This window comes from Gavialis gangeticus, unplaced genomic scaffold, assembly GCF_001723915.1.
Source record: "Gavialis gangeticus isolate Ggan-Ray unplaced genomic scaffold, GavGan_comp1, whole genome shotgun sequence".
In the NCBI taxonomy this organism is placed as follows: domain Eukaryota; kingdom Metazoa; phylum Chordata; order Crocodylia; family Gavialidae; genus Gavialis; species Gavialis gangeticus.
This window is the reverse complement of record NW_017728998.1, coordinates 24,170,043-24,176,264: the sequence shown is the minus strand read 5'-3', so window position 1 is coordinate 24,176,264 and position 6,222 is coordinate 24,170,043. Positions and strand designations below refer to the sequence as shown.

The 6,222-nt window shown below is 44.7% G+C and overlaps 1 long non-coding RNA gene across 2 annotated transcripts in view; it reads left to right on the top strand.

Moving 5' to 3' along the window:
• LOC109289556 overlaps nt 1–6,222 on the top strand; it is a 29,405-nt gene that overhangs the window by 6,572 nt on the left and 16,611 nt on the right. Inside the window, exons 2-3 of one of the 2 annotated variants that reach the window (XR_002095406.1) lie at nt 1,760–1,843; nt 3,537–3,626. This is a non-coding gene — a long non-coding RNA (uncharacterized LOC109289556). The remainder of the gene's footprint in view (nt 1–1,759; nt 1,844–3,536; nt 3,627–6,222) is intronic. The other variant, XR_002095407.1, reaches the window with a different exon arrangement.

Below are 6,222 nucleotides of genomic sequence, written 5' to 3'. Positions count from 1 at the left end.
TCCCGGCTGGGTAGCTTGTCCCAGCCCCAATCCCTCCCTCCCCCTTCTTCTCTTCCTCTTCCCCCAACCCCAACAGATTTACCGGCTGCAGGCAGCTGTGTCAGCTGCCTGTTTAGTCTATGGCTGAATCACCGAATCTTTTCTGAATTATTTCTGAATCTATTTGGATGCTTCAAATTGATTCGGAGCTTTTAATTGGTCTCCCAATTCAATTTAGACTTGGAGATTTGGTCCCTGAATCAGGTTGAATCTCCTCCAAATTGAATCGGCTATCAAAGCTTCTCACAGCCCTACAATACATCTCTAATTACGCCACTACTGAAAGCAACCCATTTCACCTGGTTACTGCTAACAAAGTTTCAGTTTACCCAAAGGAGCTGTTGGTTTGCAAAATAAGCAGTGGTTGCCTTCTCTAGTCCCTGAAGGTAGTTGTGGTTTTTCCATGGAAGCTCAGAGCCCATAAGCTTCTAGGCAGTTGGCAGAGAAGACCTCTGGTAGATATAATAACTAGAAATTATTAATCTACTGGGTTTCAAAAGTCTATTTCTGGGCTAGGTGGAAGTTTTGTTAAACAATGGCACCTTTTTTGCATTTGGCCACAGGTAAAGGTTGAGTTTACAAACAAAAAAAAGGAACAAATGATTATCCATTTTATAAGATAGTTTGAGCAATGATATCTGAGTAATAGAGCTTGATGTAAGGAATATTTGGAAACAGTGCATTTTTGCATATGTTTTTATTGTCTCTGATATGTAGAGCATATAATATTAATGGAAGTTCTCTAGTAGTTCACTTTTTTTCACCAGTAATTCTCTTTACCAAGGTCTGTTTATTTTTATTTATTAGCTAACTAGCTCATGTCAAAACCCTGTTGTGTGTTGTGGTGCATTTCTCCTCAGAAGTGGAGTATATTGCCAGTAAAATTCTGGAAAGTTCTACCAAAATCTTTCTCTAAGTATTGCTTGTGCAGTTAGTTGTTGCTGATGGGTTACATAGTCAGTGTTAAAATACCGCAAGCGAATTTGCCCTCTGCAGGATGTGGGTTATTGTTTTTCCCTTGACCATGTGCAGCCTCCAGATTCTTTGTTCTTGCAGGCTGCAGGACGATTAGGTACAGGGACACCTTGCCAACTTATTCAGAGATTTTTTTCAATGGACCAGCCATGTCAGGTTAAAGACGAATATTACATCCTGCACCACAACACCTGGGCTGAATGTATGTACATGAAACATTCTGTATTCATGTTCTGTTGTGAAAACATTGTTGTAGGGAGATGATTCTCAACCAAGTTGACACCTGGGGGTGTCACAAGAGCCTCTGAAGAGGGCCACACGAAGTGTGAAGATATAAACAGGTAAGGGCAGTCTCAGGCTGCAGATACGAGGAGGAGAACAGGTAAGAGCAGGATCAAGCTCTCCCTGCTTGGCCACTTCCCCACCCCTACTGTCTGGTCCCCCTGCAAGGAGGTAAACATTGTAATAAATAAAGTAATGTTTTAAATGGGATGCCACTCAATTCACAACAGTTATGGAGGGATGCCTTGAGCCTGACAAGGCGTGATGAGTGAGTAAATAAAAATTGAGAACCACTGTTATAGAGGGTTTCATCAAATACATTGATTCTGGCAGCTGAACAGATCCAGGTTCTTCCTGCCAGCTCGTGTGACACATGCTCCTAAACACAAGACTTCGTATCTTCATGTGGACTTCATATCTTCATGGTGAAACCACTTATACCATTTTCTACTGCTCGTTCCAGATCATCAGTGTTACTGCTGCTACTGGAGCTGAATGAATAATTTTCAATGAATGAGGTGTCTGGTGGATCTAGCTTCTTTCTGCTGTAAGTATGACTGAAACAGACTTAATTTGAAGCATTGTGTAAATGTTTACAGACATTTCCCTCTGTACACATCCTGTCCTATTGCAACATAATAGGAAGCAGTATGGCTGGTAGGGCTGTGCAAAACAGCACTGTTTCGTTTCAACTTCCATTTTGTCATTTCTACAGGACAGTGTTTGCTTTCAAGTTTCATTTCATTTTGAAACCACTGTTCTGTTTCATTTTGTCAAAACTATTTCACTGTTTCGACACTGTTTTGATATTTCACCCATAGGCTATAATGGGGAAGCACAAAACTGCCTATAACATTGTCATTTTGTGGCAGATTTGAATGAAAACAGCAGAGATGATAGCCCCTTCTGAAGCCATGACGCCTACCAAATTTCAAGGAGGTAGGTGCAGCGGTTTCTGGGAAACTGCACTTCAAGCTGCTGACAAGCAAAACTCATGACATGTATGACTGTCTGTGTATGTGTAAGGTGCAGCCTCACTGGCGCTGGGGCGTCTACATGATATGGTAGTGTGCCCCAATGAGGTCTCCTCCTCCCCTACAGCCTCTTCCAGTCCACCACTTTAAATGACAACAGGTAATAACTTAGTAAGCAGCACAGTAGCACCAGCAGCATATCAGGCAGCCAAACTGTCACAATCAATATCAGAGCAGTCCTTCCCGCCTCTTCCCCCTCCATCTCCTTAGTTTCTGTTTCCCTGCAGGCAAGCCCAGCTTCAGCTTTGAAACTCAAAACATTTCAGAACTTTTGGAATGTTTCCATTGCCCTCGTTTCGTTTTGAGGCTGTTTCAAAGCCCTTCGTTTCATTTTGATTTTGTTGTTTTGAGCTCAAAAAGAGTCTAAACAGCATCAAAATGAAACAGCTGGTGAAAATTCATACAGCCCTAATGGCTGGTTTGCTATTGCTCTAGCTACTGCTGTTCTTGCAGGTTACTTCCCATATAACTTTTAATAACCTCTTGCCTACAGGTGCAGCTTGTTTATTTTTGCTCAGTTATAGGCAACAGAAATTCATGTCCCTGTTTCCCTAAACCAGGGGAATCAAAGATGTGCCGCACATGCTGGATCTGGCCCCCACAGGCCTGTTGTCCAGCCCTGATGCTGCCCCTGGTTCTCAAAGTGGACCCACAAACTGCATGTGGCATGCACAGGACCAGCCCAATGCTCAGAGACTGGGACCTGCACCACACGTGGTGCCCACCCCAGCTGCTCCAGGACCCACTCCACATGGATTTCCTCACAGCAGCCCCTTTAGGACCCACACTACACACAGTGGCCATTCCAGCCAGTCTGGCATCCACACCACATGCACTGTCTGTCCCGGGACCCATGTTGCAAATGGCATCAAGTCCAGCCATGTAAATTGCAGTGTTAGGTGCAGATCGAGGACTAGCTGGAATGGGTGTTGCTTGCAGCATGGCTTTGGAGCAGGTGCCACAGGTGCAGGATCTGCACCTAACACTGCACCTAAAATGGACCATACCAACACCATTCATTTGGTCTCTGGGGCCAGATGAATTTGATACCCTTGCCTGAATCCAACGTTGTCATGTTGCTCTGCTTTCCTGATGAAGTGGTCACCAGACATTGTATTTGGAGTGGAGGCTATCATATTCAGTTGTCATCTTTAGATATTTCCAGATATTTTGGTGGTTGTGACAGGGCCCATCTCTTTGCTTCAGTGATTTATTTATTCAGTGGGGTCCTCAGAGTTCCTGTTTTTACAGACTCCTGAGTTCTTGAGTCCTTAACATCATAACCTCCAACAGAAAGTGAGCTTTCTTTTTTTGATTATTTAATACCTTTTTACCTTTATTTTCACAGTGTTCATGGGTGCCTCTTATCAATAATTCCATTTCATGAAAAATGTCAAGGTTTTGAAGTTTTTTTCCTCAGTCCTATAAGAACAAACACAAGATATCTGAATCTTTTATGGGGAAAAAGAGGAACGCTACAGGACAGAGAGCAACATATTAGAATGGCCAATAGTTTAGTTGTTCAGGCACATGTCTGAGACATGAGAGAATCAGGTTCAGTTCTGTTCTCTACCTCATTTAGAGCAGAAACTGGAATCTCAGTCTTACAAATCTCTATTAGTTGTCTAGGCAATTATCTAACTGGGGTGCCTCTGACCTTCCCCCCTACTCAAAACAACAAGAGTTCTCACACATGTTCTTAAAAGATTTAGAACTTTTGCTTCAGAGCTGAAAATCCCTCCCTAATGGAAGTGATATATTTGAGCAAATGTTTAGGTTTTGATGAAATGGCATTTCTCAACAGAAAATTGTATTTGTAAAATTTGCAAACAGCTCTGGGTTACTGCCTCTTTTTCCTTCATCTCTTTCCTTTGTCTCTTCATCCCCAAATATTATTCAAATAGGAGTTTGGGCCATGACTCCTTAAAGAATTTGTATTTAATACTTCCTTAATGTAGAATCTAAATTATTTTTGGTAATCTACGTAGAGATTATGTATAATACAATTAATTGATATAAGTGGTTTCAATTCTCCTTAATATGACAAATCTCTGGTGTGAAATATTCTTAGTTAATGATCAACATAAAATAGATAGAGTTCATTTTTAATGCAAGTACAAGATTTGAATTAATTTGTAGTTAGAGCAGAGTTATTAAACTGTATAATATATACACACACACACACATCCCATTCTTTTGTTTTTTGAAGTTCTTTCACATGTAAAAGATAATGTGACATAGTTGGTGTCTTTCAATCTACCTTTATTTACATGTTCTACTCTTGACAGAAAAGCATTTAAAAATTCTTCAAAGGTTCACCTCCTCCTCCATCTTTCAGTACTTTTGTCATAGATTTACACTGGAAATTAGCATTTCAGTTTATATTGGGCCAGATTTTCAACCAGCATAAATTTTCCTAGCCTCATTATCTTCAATGGGACATAGGTAGGGAGACCATATGCCCATAGGTGGTGGAAGGCCGGGGCTAACAGGGCCTAGTCCTCCCAAACACGGGCAGTGGTGGCAGCGCAGAGGGCCGCAGGGCAGCCTGGGTGTGGGCTCCAGGCAGCTGCAGTGAAGTGGGGGAAGGGGCGTGCAGAGACTCAGACATGCAGGCTATGCCACAGTGGTGGCCTGCCTCAGCCCCACACACAAATCCAGGGGGCACGTGCCTCCCATGGTGCACACATCAGCAGGAGCCCTGCCACACCCCTGGATGAGCTGCCTGGGCTCCACCCATCCCAACACCTGCCCTCCTGCCTCTTCCCCACTCCCTCACTCCCTGTTCAGGTCTCAGTATGCCCCCCCCTTCCCTCTCCTTTGCTCCTTTCATTCCAGAGACTTACCTGCTGGGCAGGGGGGGTGTGTGTGTGTGTGTGTGTGTGTGTGTGTGTGTGTGTGTGTGCGTGCATGCACACAGGTGCACACACACGTGTGCTCAGCCCCCCCAAATGATATTTTCTCCCTTCACCTATGCATATGGCCCAGTTTCTCTGGAACAGTTCTGGATTTCATAGTGTCCTGGTATCTGGGTCAGTAGATGAACATTTGGACAAATGTCTTGGATTGGTGCCACCCCACTCTCACATGCTTGGTCCAGCTCCTCCCGAGTGTGGGCTGTTCATATGTGTGCAAAACCCCTCAGACCATGGTGCCCTGGGTGGTTGCTCACACTGCCCACTCGTAAAGCTGTCCCTGACTGACTCTGCTGTGTGTGAGAAGTTTGCAGCCCAGTGCAATCAGGACCAGATAGGCACTGTCATATGAAGCTCAGGTGAGGAAGGGGCTTCCTAGGGGGATGGGGTTTGGGTGGCTTTGTAGTTTCATAGTTGGTACGGTTGGAAGGCACCTGAGCAGATCATCAAGTCCAACCCCCTGCCATGGGCCGGAGAGAATGCTGGGGTCAAATGACCCCAGCTAAGGTGATTATCTAGCCTCCTTTTGAAGATCCCCAAGGTAGGAGCAAGCACCATTTCCCCTGGAAGCTGGTTCCAGATCCTAGCTGCCCTGACTGTGAAGTAGTGCCTCCTGATGTCTAGTCTGAACCCACTCTCAGTCAGCTTGTGGTCGTTATTCCTAGTTACTCCTGCTAGTGCTTGGGGGAACAGGGACTCTCCCATTCCCCACTGGTCCCCCCTGGTAATTTTATAGATGGCTACCAGATTCCCCCTCAGCCTTCTCTTGTGGAGGCTGAACAGGTTCAGATCCCATAGCCTCTCCTTGTAGGGCCTGCCTTGCTGCCCCCTGACCATGCGAGTGGTCGTTGTTTGGACCCTCTTGATGCTGTCCACATCCCTCTTGAAGTGCAGTGCCCAGAACTGGATGAAGTACTCCAACTGCGGCCTGACCAGTGTCACATAGAGGGGGATGATCACCTCCTTGGACCTTCTTG